The sequence below is a fragment of the Vipera berus genome (genome assembly GCF_964194415.1).
Source record: "Vipera berus genome assembly, chromosome: 1".
NCBI classification, from domain to species: domain Eukaryota; kingdom Metazoa; phylum Chordata; class Lepidosauria; order Squamata; family Viperidae; genus Vipera; species Vipera berus.
This window is the reverse complement of record NC_138202.1, coordinates 146,324,433-146,341,371: the sequence shown is the minus strand read 5'-3', so window position 1 is coordinate 146,341,371 and position 16,939 is coordinate 146,324,433.

Below are 16,939 nucleotides of genomic sequence, written 5' to 3'. Positions count from 1 at the left end.
ATTCTTTGGCGCTCAGCCTTTCTTATGGTCCAGCTTTCAGTGCCAAACATTGCAACTGGGAAGACCATAGCCTTGACTATATGCACTTTTGTTGGCAGGGTGATGTCTCTGCTTTTTAGTGTGCTGTCTAGATTTGCCATGGCTTTCCTCCCGAGGAGCAAGCATCTTTTAATTTCTTGGCTACAGTCCCTATAACTGTAGACTTGGGCATATCTAAATGGTGTATAGAAGCCAAACTAGAGAATATGGGCAAAGTTCTGGTCAGATTTTTCCCATTCCTACTGCAACACTCTGGTTGATGGATGTTTTCCTCCCTGCCTTAGTGGAAGGATAGGGCAGAAAAGTCGAAGGCAAAACCAATCTTCTGCCTATCAGGACAATATCACTTGGCAGAGATGCAGAATAGAAGCAGTAGAAGCAAGGTAGATATTGGCAGCAGAAACCCTGTATGTTATCCCATTAGTACTTTGGGCCCACTCAAGGATGGATTGATAGTGCTTTCAGTGATCCATGAGAAAAGACCCTTTATCTAAAATCAGCTTGGGAAGAAACAAGGTGATATATAAACAAGAGCAACTATAATGCATGGACAACACATAATGTCTTCCCCTTTAAGATAGTCATTAATAACTAGGGGAAGATGCCTCCTTGCCTGTGCCCTGTTAGCAGACATTTTACTTCAATCCTGGAGAAGATATTCTTGATACACTTGCACCAATTACATAATCCACCTTAGTGAATACCTTCTTAAATTAACTCATGAGTGGTCATGAGAATTTCTGCTAGCTAAAGTTTTGAATCTGTAGATATTTTCATCAAACAAGACACTCTGAAAAAAAAGGAGCTGATAGCAGAAAGAGTTGAAAAACAACCTCTTTCTCCTTTCCTTTCATTAGCACCTGATTTTTGAAAGATCTGGGAAGGATGCAAGGTTTTAATAAAGCACATCCCTGTATCTGGAAGCAGGGATGGTCTCTTTGGAGACTCAATCTCAGTAAAAGATCATGAGTTCAAGTCCTACTTTAGACACAAAGCCAATTGGATGACCTTGGGCCAGTCACTCTCTCACTCACTCTCTCTCTCAGCCCTAGGAAGCAGGCCATGGCAAGCCACTTCTGAAGTCTTGCCAAGAAAACTGCAGGAAATAGTCCAAGCAGTTGCCAAGAATCAACACTGATTCAAAGGGACAATATATGTTGTCTGTCTGTCTTTCTAACTATCTCACCACCCTGCACCAAATCATTCCCTGACTTCTGGAGCAGATTTCAGGGTGGTGCACAGAACACTTTAGACCCAGCCAAAACCCCACTTTCCCTCATGGGAACACTCTGTAAATGAGCATGCTCCAAGCAAACATCTGAAAAACATGAAACATTAGAACATACATTTTAGGTCATAAATGAAAGACTAGTTTCATGGGACATTAACAATTCTATTTATTTACAACAACAACAACTTTATTGATTAACCCTTGGGCCATATCAAAGTACAAAGTTCCAGCAACAAACCGTCACCAAAACTAGATAAAAGCAATCCAAAATGGAATTTGATAAAATACAATTTAAAATGGAATTAAAATACAATTTAAGTTAAAATAGCAATAAAATACAAATTTAAGATATAAATAAAATATGGTAACATTATATTTCGGAGTCGCCCTTACAATCTACCCCAATCAGTCCCACATATGCAGATCTTAACTGGATCATTTTGTTCAAATACTGTGCTACGTTGGATGTTATTTTCAAGTTCTGGCCGGACATAAGGTAAGTTATTTTGATATGGGGATCCCAATGGGTCATTCGTTTGGTATATAGACCAAGATACCTGTCTCTCACCCTCTTATACAAACAACAGTCAAATAGGATGTGAGCCAGGTCGTCTACCTCTGCCGCTCTGCAAATGCAGAGACGCTCATTATACGGTATAGCATGAAATCTCCCATATTTGACCATTGTATCAAGCTGTTCGAATCTCGCTCTCGTAAATATCTCCCTAAGATGTTTAGGGAGTTGTAACTTCAAATAACTGTCCACTTGAAAAGTACATTTGTATTTACTCAGCCATTTCAAGTTACCCACCTTACTAAAGATAGCTATATCAGTTTGTGCTTCTATATCCTTAATTCTTTGGGCAACTCTTTTTTTAGATTGTTCTCCTGTTACGCAAGAAACAGGAAGGCCACAGCTTCTTACAAAATTTGTTAGTTTGGTGATCCAGGAGGTTTGTGATTGCAGTTTTATTTGCTCTAGTAGGCATAATTTGGGAAGTCTATCAGTCTCCATTTCATTAACTTTGCACCAGTAGTTATAAGCTCTAATTTTAGATAATGAATTCTATTTATTTAGGACTGATGTATATATATATATATATATATATATATATATATATATATATATATATATATATATATATATATATATATATATATATATATATATATATATATATAAAGGTAAAGGTAAAGGTTCCCCCGCACATGCGTGCTAGTCGTTTCCGACTCTAGGGGCCGGTGCTCATCTCCGTTTCAAAGCCGAAGAGCCAGCGCTTGTCCGAGGACGTCTCCGTGGTCATGTGGCCGGCATGACTAGACGCCAAAGGTGCACGGAACGCTGTTACCTTCCCACCGTAATGGTCCCTATTTTTCTACTTGCATTTTTACGTGCTTTCGAACTGCTAGGTTGGCAGAAGCTAGGACGAGTAACAGGCGCTCACTCTGTTACGCGGCACTCGGGATTCGACCCGCCAAACTGCCGACCTTCTGATCAACAAGCTCAGCGTCCTAACCCACTGAGCCACCGCGTCCCTTCATATATATATATATATATATATATATATATATATATATATATATATATATATATATATATATATATATATATATATATATATATATATACACACATATATATATATATATATATATATACACACATATATATATATATCTTTGGTCATATATATATGTTACTGCATTGACAGTAACCTGGGACAATTCCACAATTGTGCTGCTTGAAGAGTAGATATGGAAATATCTAATGACTGTGGAAATAATTAGAATACGATAGAAAAATAAACTTTGAGGAATTAGGAACTTCATTATGTTTAGGAGAATGTCAGGCTTTGAGCCAAATTACCTCACTATAAATTCTCCTGGGAAAGTGATACATCAAGCCTTTATGTCTGCCTAGCCAAACCTGTAATATTTACTGTAGTATTAGGGTAAAGGAACAGTTTTTCGAATAGCTATATGTGGTTTCTTTGAATGAGTAAGTTAATTGAGCACCTAGTCACAACTGCAAAAGGCCTTCTGCTAGTGTTGAACATTTACAGTCAAACCTCTGCAAACTTTTTTATTGCTGGCCGCTATAAAGTTTCACGGCACTGCTTCTCAATTAAGCTACCAGTTTGATTATATAATTGCAATCAACTTATGGTTGCATTCAGTACAGGTAGTCCTCAACTTACGATCACAATTGAGCCCAAAATTTCAATTCTTTGTTGTTGTTGTTAGTTGCGAAGTTGTGTCCGACCCATTGTGACCCCATGGACAACGTTCCTCCAGGCCTTCCTGTCCTCTACCATCTTCTGGAGTCCATTTAAGCTCACGCCTACTGCTTCAGTGACTTCATCCAGCCAACTCATTCTCTGTCGTCCTCTTCTTCTCTTGCCCTCAATCTTTCCCAGCATTAGGCTCTTCTCCAGTGAGTCCTTCCTTCTCATTAGGTGGCCAAAATATTTGAGTTTCCACTTCAGGATCTGGCCTTCTAAAGAGCAGTCAGGGTTGATCTCCTCTAGGACTGACCCGTTTGATCGCTTTGCAGTCCAAGGGACTCGCAGGAGTCTTCTCCACCACCATAGTTCAAAGGCCTCAATTCTTAGAATTAGAGGCTTAAAGGAGAATACTAAGGAAGATCTAAAGCAGCTGGTTTCTGAGGCTTTTGAAATAGTGTTGAAACAGCCAGCATCTGAGATAAAAGGAGGCATGGACAAAGTGTTTCGTGTGAATTCATGGATTGCCAGACAGAGGAAGCTGCCTAGAGATGTGGTGGTATACTTTGCAAAAAGGGAAACTAGAGATGAAGTTATACAAGCTGCTTATGATACTAAAGTTATGATTGCTAATCAAGAAGTTTTGGTCTTAAAAGAAATTCCTCCAAAGATTCTAAGGAGAAGGAAGGATTTTACATTTCTTGTGCAAGAGCTCAAGCAGCGAGATATAAGGTTCAGATGGGAGATTCCAGTGGGGTTGATGGTGACGCACGAAGGTAAAAAGTACCGTTTGGTTACTGTGATGCAAGCGCGTGATTTCTACAATAATGTTTTAAATGCAACGCCATTAACACTTTTGGAAGCTGGAAAGGGATCTGGAGAAGGAGTGCATCAAGAGGCCGAAGATGGTCAGATAGAAGACAACGGTGTTGGAGGAGATCAAGATACAACCTCGTCGGATGAATCTATAAAACAGAGGGTGACGCGTGCTGCTGCAAAACGATCTAAGAAGAGAAAGTAGCAGGAATTGCAGAAGTCTTTGGAACTTTTACGATATAGTCAAGTAGTCAAGTAGGGGAGGGGGGAAAAGATTTGGGTGTAGACGCAATATATTTTTATATTTGGTGGTTTTGTGGAAAGGGTGAGCTTTTTTGGATTAAAGTTCAAGTTTTGTTTGCAATGGAGTTTACTTAGGATAAGTATAGGGTTGAGAAGGGTTTTTTTTTTCTTTTCTTTTTTTTCCTTATGTTTAATACTATTAATACTATATATGTTTAATACTATTAAGGTTTGTTTCATTCTATATAAGCTAGAGAGTGTCCTTTTCTTATTCTAGTTTTTTTTTTTATATATATATATATATTTAATATTGTTAAGGTCTGTTTTATCCTATATAAGCTAGAGAGTGATGGATTTTAGAATTTATAGTTGTTAGTATATGGTTGCTTAGGTTTGCTTTTTTTTATATATATATATACCTTGTATTCAGCTCTGGGAAGTAGGGGGGGGGAGGGGGGAGGTAGGGGGGGGAGGGAGGGGGGAGGAGGGGAGGTAGGGGGGGAGGAGGGAGGGGGAAGGGGGGTTTTTTAAAGGAAAATTGTATTTTAAAACTTTTCAATAAAAAAAAAAAAAAAGGCCTCAATTCTTTGGCACTCAGCCTTTCTTATGGTCCAACTTTCACTGCCAAACATTGCAACTGGGAAGACCATAGCCTTGACTATATGCACTTTTGTTGGCAGGGTGATGTCTCTGCTTTTTAGTGTGCTGTCTACATTTGCCATGGCTTTCCTCCTCAGGAGCAAGCATCCTTTAATTTCTTGGCTGCAGTCCCCATCTGCGGTGATCTTGGAGCCCAGGAAAATAAAATCTGTCACTACCTCCATTTCTTCCCCATCTATTTGCCAGGAATTGAGAGGGCCGGATGCCACGATCTTGGTTTTCTTAATGTTAACTTTCAAGCCAACTTTTGCATTCTCCTTCTTCACCCACAACAAGAGGCTCTTTAGTTCCTCTTCACTTTCTGCCATTAGAGTGGTATCATCTGCATATCTTAGGTTGTTGATATTTTTCCCAGCAATCTTAATTCCAACTTTTGATTCCAACTTTTGATTTTATAATCAACAGGCTGGAAAAAACCCCAACCAAATTTATTTACAAAGAGTTCAAACAAAAGTTAAATGAAAAGTTCAAACAAGACTTAAACCAAAAGGTTAAATAAGAGTTAAACAAGAATAACAGACCAGGACTCTAGCAGAAGATCTTCAAATGGTTGCCTGCAGCAACCAGCCCTTCCCACACATTCCCCTTTTATCAGCAGTCCCAAGGCGTGGGTTCTGATTGCCTTCTCCCGAGTTGCTTTCCTCTATTCTGCTTTGCTAGACTCTCTGCTATGTCCTGTCCATCTTGGGTGGCCCTGCACGGCATAGCTCATAGCCTCATTGAATTACGCAAGCCCCTTCGCCCCGACAAGGCAGTAATCCAGACATTTGTTAAGTGAGTGCCATTTATTGACATTTCCTGCCACAGTTGTTAAGTGAATCACTGCGGTTGTCAAGTTAGTAACAAGGTTGTTAAGTGAATCAGTCGTCTCCACTGACTTTGCTTGTCAGAAGGCCACAAAAGGGGATCACATGACCGCGATACACTGCAACCGTCATAAATATGAGTCAGTTGACAAGCGTCTGAATTTTGATCACGTGACACAAGGATGCTGCAACAGTGGCAAGTGTGAAAAATGGTCATAAGTCACTTTTTTCAGCGCTATTGTAACTTTAAACGGTCACTAAACGAACTGTAAGTTGAGGACTACCGTATTCCTGCATTAGAATGTAGAATTCTTTGAGAGAAAGTTAATTCTTGCAAAAAGCAAATGAAGATGAAAGGATTCAAGTAATACAATTATTTTCATGTTTACAAAGGATAGAAACATAAATTAAAGATATTAACCACCCTAAATAGCCCTCAACAAACTAGATCTGGATTCATATGATTTAATGGTTATTTACACAACAAATCATTGAATCTGGATCTATTGAATCAGTCTTCAGTATGCTCTTGGGAAGTATTTTTTCAGATTTTGTCACAGATAGATGATAGATAGATAGATAGATAGATAGATAGATAGATAGATAGATAGATAGATAGATAGATAGATAGATAGATGATACATAGATAGATAGATAGATGTGGAGTCCCAGTCTCAAAGTATACAGTCTAGCACAATGGGGTTACTGAAAGTCCATTGTTGTAGTAACTGTGGGTGTTATTCTGTGATGCTCTTCACAGTTTTCTATCAATTTTTGGTGGGTGTCAGTCTCCCAAGCCAGTGGAGACTTCATAGCATAGGTTTCACCAGTGGGTTCTGCCTGCAGCCACAGCTTCTAGTTCCCTTGACCGGATGATAAAGTGGCGTAAGGTTGTCTTCACAGTGACTTTGTGGCTCTTGCATAGTTGACCTCTAGGTCTCTTCCTAGAGGCCAGTATACCATAGAGCAACCAGTGAGGCATATAGCAGTCATCTTATCTGATGACATGTCCCACTCATCTCATTTGTGCTCCGATAATCTGGGATTTAATGTTGGTGGACTCCATGTGATCCAAGCCCTCCAGGTTGGAGAGACATGGTCTTCCCAATGAATGCTGAGGATGGAGCAGAAAGCATGCATGTGAAACTTCTCCTGTTGTTTGATGTGCCTTCAGTATAGCATCCAGGATTCACATCCATTTAGGAGGGAAGGAATAATCACATGGAGATAGGGAAGTTGCATTGATTCAACACTCTGGTATGCGGTTGGCTGGCTGACCTTGCCGATCCTGGTATAAATTTCTTTGTCCAAAGATCCATCACTCTGGATGCGGTTTCCCAAGTCTTTGAAGCTGTTCACATTTGTCAGGTGGGTGTCATCAATGCTGATTTTTCATTTTGGTTTTGGTATTTGGCATAGAGTCATAAATTACTTCAGTTCTATTCAAGCTAATAAAAGTTTGAGAGTTCAATCCTACGTAGTGGCAGATATTTCTCTCCTAGGATGCAAAGAAAAAAATATCTGCTGAGAACTCCATGTGGCATCGGGAAGGGCCTCCAGCCAGTAAATACTCAGCTCCTTCCAGCCACCCAGACTCTACCCCAAATTGAGGGATTAGAGTCGTAAAAAAAAGTCAGGCCAAAAGACTTAGTGGCATCTAAGAATTTGTTCATCAACTGTAGATCACTATTTTTGTGCACCAGGAGTTCACGGTCATCAGCAAAGAGGGTTTCTTGAATGAGTGTAAGGAGGTACTTTATCCATGCTTTCAAGCAGTGAAGGTCAAAGAGAGACCCATCTATTGATACTTGATGTTCAATCCCTCCTCTAGACTCTCAACAGTACGTTACAACATGAAAAACAGATTGAATGGGCAGGCAAACAACCCTGTTTTATCCAGCTTCTAGCTGGGGCCCTTCAACCTTCCTGAATGGATTACTAATCTACATTTAAGATGACTTTGTAATAATGCCGCTTGGGTGTGTGTGTGAAAGCCCTAATAAGCAGGCATATACATAGAATGAAGGCTACTGCTAAGCTTGTAAGCCGCCCTGAGTCTTCGGAGAAGGGCGGGATATAAATGGAATTAAGATAAAAAAATAAAAATAAATAAATAAATTTCTACCGAGCTGGTTTCTGCTTGGGGGAGGGAGACTTGGGGCTATTAAGAAAAACTGGGCATGCTTTTCTGCCTCTTTAAGATCCTTTGAGGAAATATAATATTTTGCCCTTTTAATATTTCCTTATCTGGGGGGGCTGACTTCCAACAATGTTTCAACATTAAAAACAACAACAACAACAACAACAAAATAAAATGGCTAATATTGATTAAAGCAGATGCAAAAGCACCTTTGAGACAGCTATGACCTGGATGGCTGAGAATCTCCATAGACATTCAGACACAAAAACAAGATTAAAGAAAGCAGTCTGGTGTACGTAGGGAGCCATGGAGGCAGTGGTGGGATTCAAATATGTGAACAACCAGTTCTCTGGGTGGATGTCGCTTCCAGAAGTTCATTCTGGGCCTGGGCAACAAAAAATTAGCTAGCAGTTCTGATTAAGTAGTGCGAACTGGCTGAATCCCACCACTGGTTTCATCCCATTGGAAATGCAGTTGATGTATCACCATTGTAAAGAAACTGTCCTATCTTTTCACCAAGGAGTTCAGAAATCTATTCAAAATATCAAAGTAACAAGAAAAAAAATGGATCCACCTGCCTGCCCTCCAAAATCACCATGACCCAAACTTTTAGGACCTCTGCATTGAACAATATTCCATTTAACTAAATTTCCTTTTCTTTTTCTTATCTCGTTCCTTTAATTTCTGTGGCTGATTTTTTTTTCTTATCTGTGTTCTGCACAACATTGCTTACCCTGAAAGGAAATAATGTGATGGGTGCAGACGGGTGGATGTGCATTCTGATCAGTATTTTAAAAAAAACAAAACTGATGACATATTGAGAAAATGGGGAGGACAAAAAAAAAGCCAAGAACCCATTTTATATACAACTGTGCATGTTTTCTTCACTGCAACTTCAAAATCACCATATTTTTGTACATTCTGAAATTCTGATTATCCCATATGCTGGTGATTTTAACCAGAACTCCCCCTCTCTTCTTTTTAAAATATTTTATTGCGTATGTTTTAAAATGGCTTTCATAGCAATCCTATTATTTGATATATTCCAGATGAAAGCTGTAAAACAAAAGGGAAGTAGGCAACCTAATGCCTTTCTCATATGTTTAGAAAAGACTTGTGTTACTATTGTCCAAAGCTAGGAGTGGCAACAGCAAGGTATCTTGGCTTGTTGCGTGCGCACACACACACACACACCATAGATCCAGGATTCAATAACATGGTAAACCACAAATACACCTTCCTCTTGATTTCAATTTATTTTATTTTATTATTTGCTCCAGCTTGAATATCAGTTAAGTCGTAACAACTCTGAATATCTAAGAGCAGATTCATACAAAGTAAAAAAAATAGACAAAGTAGTTAAAACAATGCTGTAGGAATATTGCCCAACCCATAAATTTATTTTATTGGGTACTTAGTACATTTGGATTAACCCTAATATAACAGGGTTGACCTTAGCCGAAAAGAAACTAATCTTCTAGAGATGGATGGCACAGTAACTCAAAGCACAAGATCAATTATCATTTCTGTAAATTATATCTGGGTTCCAACACACGTATCTGTCACACTCACCTGAGATCTGAAGCAATGTCTGGCCAAGTAGCTATTTATAATATTAATACTCAGCACTTTCTCCAGAAACTGTGGTTCATTTCCAGTTCAACAAACAGGAAAGTACACTTTTGCAAAGGTTTGAATTAAGGCCAAAGAAGAGGGAACATAATTCAAGATGTCTGAAGCCAAGCTGCAGTAGCTGCCCTAACGAAAGAGTTATTTCCAAAACACAATTGGCAGAAAATATCAAGGTAGTTATCTATTGCCAGGCAATTTATGAGAAATGCTCTTTCTTCTTTGCTTTACTCAATGAGTATCTCCTTCCCCGCGCCCCTTCCTCCCCCCTCCCCCGCCGCCCCCTTTGGTTGTTCTTCCTTGCTCATTTCAGGATGGCAATAACCATCTTGACCATATTCAATACATCACGGCAGAATCCTTTCTGCTTCATTTCAAAATCAATGACAGCTGTAGGCAACCAGCACATCCTTTGCTGAATATCCTCTAGAGCATTCCCTGAAGTCTAAACCTCAGCCAGAAGCGACAAATGCATTCCCAAGTAAGTATACTTTTTTTCCCTTTTGTAGGCCAGCATAAAACACGTAGCAGACATGCCTGCCGCACTAATATTCCGATTTGAGTGACCTTTAAAGCCAAAGTCTAGCCATCAACCTTTAATAAGGTAATCTGTTCTTACCTATGTTAGGAACAGATTCTATTTTAGCCTTTGCAAGCTTTTGCAAAGGATCATCTAAAAGGGGGAAAGTACACACCAAACACTACATAGGACTTGAACTGGTGTTATTGCCTTAAACCAAATCACACCATGGTCTCCTTTACAAGACCCTGACCCCAAACCTTTTTCTACAACCACTGGAGCATCTTCTGGATGGCCAGGTTTCATCAGCATGTTTGCCAAATTTTGCAGTAAAAATTCCTGTCCTTTTGAGAAAAAAGCCCAAACACTATAAGACAGTTTATCAAAGGCTTATCCTAGTTAAAAGGTAAAAACAGGGGCCGCAGGGTAAAAGATATTTCAGTTAATATGGGGATTTTGTATATTACAACCCAGCATATTGGAGGGTGTACTAAAGCATATATATTTTTTCTAATATTGGTCTGGCAATGTGTGGAAATGACACCTAAGCCACTCCTTAGCCTCTCTACACTAGTTTCTGGGTAAAATTATATTGTCACTGAGAAGAGATGTAGCATTGTGCTGTCACATAGCCCAATTGGGTCGTTATACTGTTCAAACACTTTGAAACACAATTACATGAGACAGCTTCATCTCTAAATGTTCTTCCTATAGTGAGACAATTAGATGTTATGCCATGTTTCTGAACTATGATTGTTGCTTAAACCATAATGGGTGGGCTCATAGTTAAGTCTAAGTCACAGTGGAGGGGAGCACCTATTGTACTAAACCATAAATAAACTAATTACATCATTGCATTCTGTAATGTATACCTACAGCAGTGGTTTGCAAAATTCTTCAAATTACTTTTGTGAAATAAAAGGGGCCTTGAGTTCATACTCTCTGAAGCTTAATGAATTCATTGATCCTTGATGAGCGACTTGGGGTTCCTTCTAGAACAGGGGTCTTCAAACCTGGCCTTTTTATGACTTGTGGACTTCAACTCCCAGAATTCCTCAACCAGGCACGCTGGCTGAGGAATTCTGGGAGTTGAAGTCCACAAGTCATAAAAGGGCCAGGTTTGAAGACCCCTGTTCTAGAATCTCAGCTCCTTTTGAAAGAGCAAGTGGGAGTGTAGCTAGGAGATCCAGTTTTGTCTTGAACAGCCATGATTTGGTCACCTTATACTGCAAATGGGATTGTTGCAATGTGGTCTCTATGAGGCTGCCCTTGAAAGCTGCGGGTGGTCCACAAATAGTCACACCAGAAGTTATGGATGTACCTTGCTTTGCCTAGGTATGTAAGGCTTCCACTTTGTGAGATGCACTGATTATCAGTGACATGCTGAGTGCAGTTCAAGGAATGGTGATTAGGTATAAAGTTTTTCATGTCCAGGGCCTGGATAGTTGCAGGATTGTCTATACCAAATTGTTCTGCTACTCCATAAACATCCTCTATAAATTGCCCAGAGGTGACAGTCTAGTCCAACTACGTGCAATGTATGCCCTCATTTTGAATATTCATTTGTTTGTACGTTCATTCATTTATTCATTCAATTTCTATAGCTGCCAACTCAACCAGGTGACTCTGGGTGGCTTACAAGTCTAAAATTTTAAAACAATTAAAAACAGTTTAAAAGACATTTAAAAAATAAAAACATCCACAATAAATAAGTACAATACCAGCAGCTATGAAGATTAATCAGCTAAGAGTAAAACCAAGTAACAGGGCCCTTCACACATTCCAAGCCCCAGGCTCAGGTACATAGCCAAATTTCTAAAGATCTGTGAAAAGCTAACAGGCTTGGGACCATTCTCATCTCTGAGAGGAGGCTATTCCATAAGGCAGAAGCTACAGGAGAAAACGTCTATCGTCTAATTCCCATCAGTTGGCACTCTTCGGCTGACAGGATTTTGGCTGATCGGGCAGATAGAAATTCTTGGAAAAAGAGGTAACCCAGTCCCAAGCCATGCAGGGTTTTAAAGGGGACAACCAGCACCTGGAAACACACTGTCAGCCAGTGTAGGTCACAGAGTAATGGTGTTACATGTGCCTATTACTTTCTATCAACCTCAGCCACAAGGACTGGTGGAAAGGATCTGTGGGGGACACATCCAAAGCATCTGGATCTCTGCCATGATTAGCCTCATGCTCTATACATTGAACCATATTACTTGCATCAATCCTCCCATAGGAAAAAATAATAATCAAAGCAAATATCTCTATTGTATATCACTACAGTATGTTTGAAAATTGCATTGGAGGAACAGCATCTGACAAGTAAAACAATGAATATATTTGGGGATTGTTATATCCAGCACTGAATGACCTTGCTGATCTTATTCATAAATTACAAGTGAATGACAAACTGACGGCACAGAAATGAGACAAGTGCAATGTAAGCTTTTTCACACCGATGGTGTGATAAAACAGGTGTAAGTTACAAAAGGTAAATTAAGCTGATTGTTACCTTGCTACCTTGGATTAAACATGGAATGAAGACTTTGCTCAATAGCAGATACCACAGTGGAATTCATTATGAATAGGAAAACTGAACTTGTTTGGGTATCATATTATCTTAATTGCATAGCACGACAATTAACATGCTTGGGATTGTGATAATGCCACTCTTCAACCAATTAATAGTCTTCTCCATTGAGCTGCTTATTCTTCAGATGTCTGCTTGTAGCATATTTTTTGTTCTTTATCAAAATCCATGGTTAAATATGCTAATGCCAAGAAGGCAGTGATAGGAGTAAATCCATAGGCCCATCTTTTAAAAAAATGACTTTTTATGTGACATAAATGATTGGTTGTTTATTGAATTCTTAAGGTCACATTAGCAACTTCTAGATTCATCAAATCATCTTTGTGCCAAAATAACAGCAATAAGAGCAGTCATAACAATGCCTTAATTTTCTAGGCAGGATTTTGCCCTTGTTTCTTACAAACTAAGTTCAGGCATTTTTATTATGAGTCATCATATCATGTATACTTCCTAGCTGAGGGAGTGAAGGAGGGAGAGAGGGAAGATATGCATCCATAAAATTAAGTCAAAGGGGGAATATGTAGTAGATCTTAATGCAGATTGTCAGAGCTTGTATAGTAAAACTGTGAATTTCCACAGGGAAGTGTAAGTTTAATTATTAATGAAGGAACTAAAATGAATTCCAGAAAGTATGAAGCCGTCTGGATTGTTATATATGAAAGTAAGAATCTGTAGTTGGTGACAGCTGCAGGTTACACACCAGTGAATGATACTAACAAAAGAACCAGAGATGAATCTGGAAATAATGTCTGAAGCAGCACATTTCAAGTATCACATGATGTTCCAGGCAACACAACAGAAATTTTATCTTTTTATTCCTTCTTGACCAGTTCAATAACTTCTATTGTCGCTAAGTTCCTGTTCCTTAGCTGGCAGGCATTTTGACTAGGACTGAATTAGAGTAACAGACTACTTGCAAATTAATTGAGATTGTCTCCTTGATCTACAATTTGTTGGAATAAAGTAGAAGTCTTAAAATAGGACTAATATGCTTTTTAAAACAAATGAAAAAAATTGTCCCCAGCCAAAGAGAACCCTATTTTGCATCCTTTTCCCACTTATTGTTGCCCTCAATTTCCCAGCAAACCAAAGGATAAGTATAGTGTGAGCCTACTATCATACTTTCTCCCAATTGCCCATTTAACAACAGATATTTACACAAAAATGAATATGGGAGGCATCCATATGATGAGGATAATGAGCCAGCAGTGTGTGGCAGCAGCCAAAAAAGCCAATGCAATTCTAGGTTGCATTAACGTAAACAGTATCAATACTTCACATGATCTTAATTCTATCCCTCTGTTAATACAACCTAGTAAAATTACTAAGGCAACCTAGGCCTTACTAAGACCACACTTAGAATACTGCATCCAGTTTTGGTCACCATAATGTAAAAAAGATGTTGAGTGCAGAAAAGAGCAACAAAGATGATTAGGGGGCTGGAGGCTAAAACATATGAAGAACGGTTTGCAGGAATTGAGTATGTCTAATCTAACGAAAAGAAGGACTAGTGGTGAAATGATATCAGTGTTCTAATATTTGAGGAGCTGCCACAAAGAAAGGGGGGGTCAACCTATTTTTCAAAACTAAGACAAGAAGCAGTGGATGGAAACTAACCAAGGAGAGAACCAAACAGGAATTAAGGAGAAACTTTCCAACAGTGTAGACAATCAATGGAACGGTTCGCCTTCAGAAGCTGTGGGTGCTCCGTCACTGGAGGCTTTTGAGAAGAGACTGGACAGCCACTTGTCTGGAATGGTATAGGGTCTCCTGCTTGAGCAGGGGGTTGAACTAGAACAGGGGTCAGCAACTCACGGCTCTGGAGCCGCATGCAGCACTTTCATCCGTCTGCTGCGGCTCCCTGTCCTCCATCACCGTGTGCAGTCCCACAAATAAAAGAAGTTTGTGGGACTAAAAAAAAAAGTTCAATTAATCAATTCCAACTTCTCATGGGGGAAAAAAAGCAGTGGCAGCAGGGTGCTTCGTGCCGGGGTGGGGTGGGGGGAAGCAGCAGCGGACATGGAGCGCTCGTCGGGGGGTGGGGGGAAGCAGTGGCATGGGGCGTTCTGTGGGGGGGGGAAGCAGCAATGGCAGTGGAGTGCTCCATTGGGTTGGGTGGGGGGAAGCAGTGGCGGCAGGGCGCTCCACGCGGGGGGGGGGGGAAGCAGCAGGGTGTTGTGGCTCCCAGTGTTTTCTTTTCTGTGGGAAACGGGTCCAAATGGCTCTTTGAGTGTTTAAGGTTGCCGATCCCTGGACTAGAAGATCTCCAAGGTCCCTTCCAACCCTGTTATTCTGAATTTCTAATGCAAAAACAGCTAGAAATAGAATTCAAGCTAAAAATTTAGGCTGTTTCTCCGTCAACAGAAGAAGACTGAATATGAATAAAATCCTGCTTCTCTAGGGTGCAGTATACAACTTCTCAACTTTAAAGAGCTTACAATCAAAGCAAAGCATAAAAGGCACTCCAACTGAAATAAAACTGCTTCAGACTCAAGCAGTTAAATTCATTTCAAGCTTTTCTTTTTTCAATTTGCTTTATTGATCTTTGCAACCAACTGAAACCTAAATAGAACTGTGTTTATAAAAGAGATTATAAAAGAAAAAAATAACGGGTCTGCTTTAGTGTCAAGGGAGATAATGTGGGAAGGGGGTGTGAAGACATCCATGGGTGCAGACATCTGGGAAAGCCAAAGACAAAGGGATGAGTAAGAAGAGAATAACCCCTAAAAAAAAAAGAAAAAAAGGAAGGTACTGGGAGACCAGTCCATCCAGGAGCCAGCCCGCAAGGCTTTCCTTCCTTCTACTGATAGGAGTGATAAAAAGCAGGGGATCAACCAATCAGCTCCATTGTCAACTCAACGCAAGACTGGAATTTCTGAAGTTGACTTTAAAAACAACTAGGAGCAGCATTGGAGATAAGCAGCAAAGGCTGCAGTCTGGAATTGTCCCAAGTTTATCCCCAGATCTTATGAGTATTGTTCCACAGTTTACCTGCTGCTATTGGCCTCCCGTTCATACTTACATAAGCTAAAATGAAAGACAGGTTAAACAATGCAAATCCCAATTCTCACAACCCCTTGTCGGTGGCCATGCTGATTAGAGTTGATCTCCAGGGCATTATGTTGCCTGCCTCTCATTAATGTATAATGTATACATTATATACCTCTTATACAGGTAGTCCTTGACTTACAGCAGTTTGTTTAGTTTGTTAGTTTAGAACTTACATCCTCATTGAAAAAAGTGACTTATGACCATGTTTCACACTTACAACCGTTACAGCATCCCATAGTCGTATGATCAAAATTCAGATGCATTCCGATGCAGACTCTTATTTATGACGGTTGCAGTGTCCCTCGGTCGTGTGATCCCCTTTTGCAACCTTCTGACAGGCAAAGTGAATGGAGAAGCTGTTGTGATTCAGGGCCAGCCTGTGGGTCCGGCAGCCGGCTCGGATGTCTTGGATGACTCAGACGAGGGGGAGGAGGAGGGTGTTGAAGACGAACTTGCTGATGATGGCTTGGAGGCTTCGCAGAGCCCCCAGCCAGGGCCCTCTTCTCAGCTGCGCGAGCCCGACAGTGCGGATGATGATGACCCACAGCTGGCCCTGTTCAAGGACGCCCGACGCAGGAGGCAGTCAAGCAGGAACAAGCAGAGAAAGGCTGTGGGACTCCTCGGAAGGAGGCACAGGGAGGCCACGCCCTGAACTCTAATAAAGGGAGTGTTTGGGGAAGGGCTGGTTGCTGAAAGCAACCGCTCCGTTTGAGGATCAAAGTTCCGGTATTTTGTTTCTTGTTCTGTTGTTTTGCTTGAAAATTAAACTTGGCAGACGCCTTCCAGCCTCAGTTGTTTTCCAGTCTCTACCGTTTGTACAGGGGTTGCCTTTCTGCAAGGCCGGTAGCAGGCTGGTACAGAACAGTTTGCTTTCAGCCTCCCACCCCTTACTACTAAGATGGAGCAGCTACGTGCCGAGAATGCTCAGCTCACTCAGCAACTCACTTTGCTGGCAGCTCAGGTGGCTCAACTGCAAGCTCAGGTACATGCTGCAC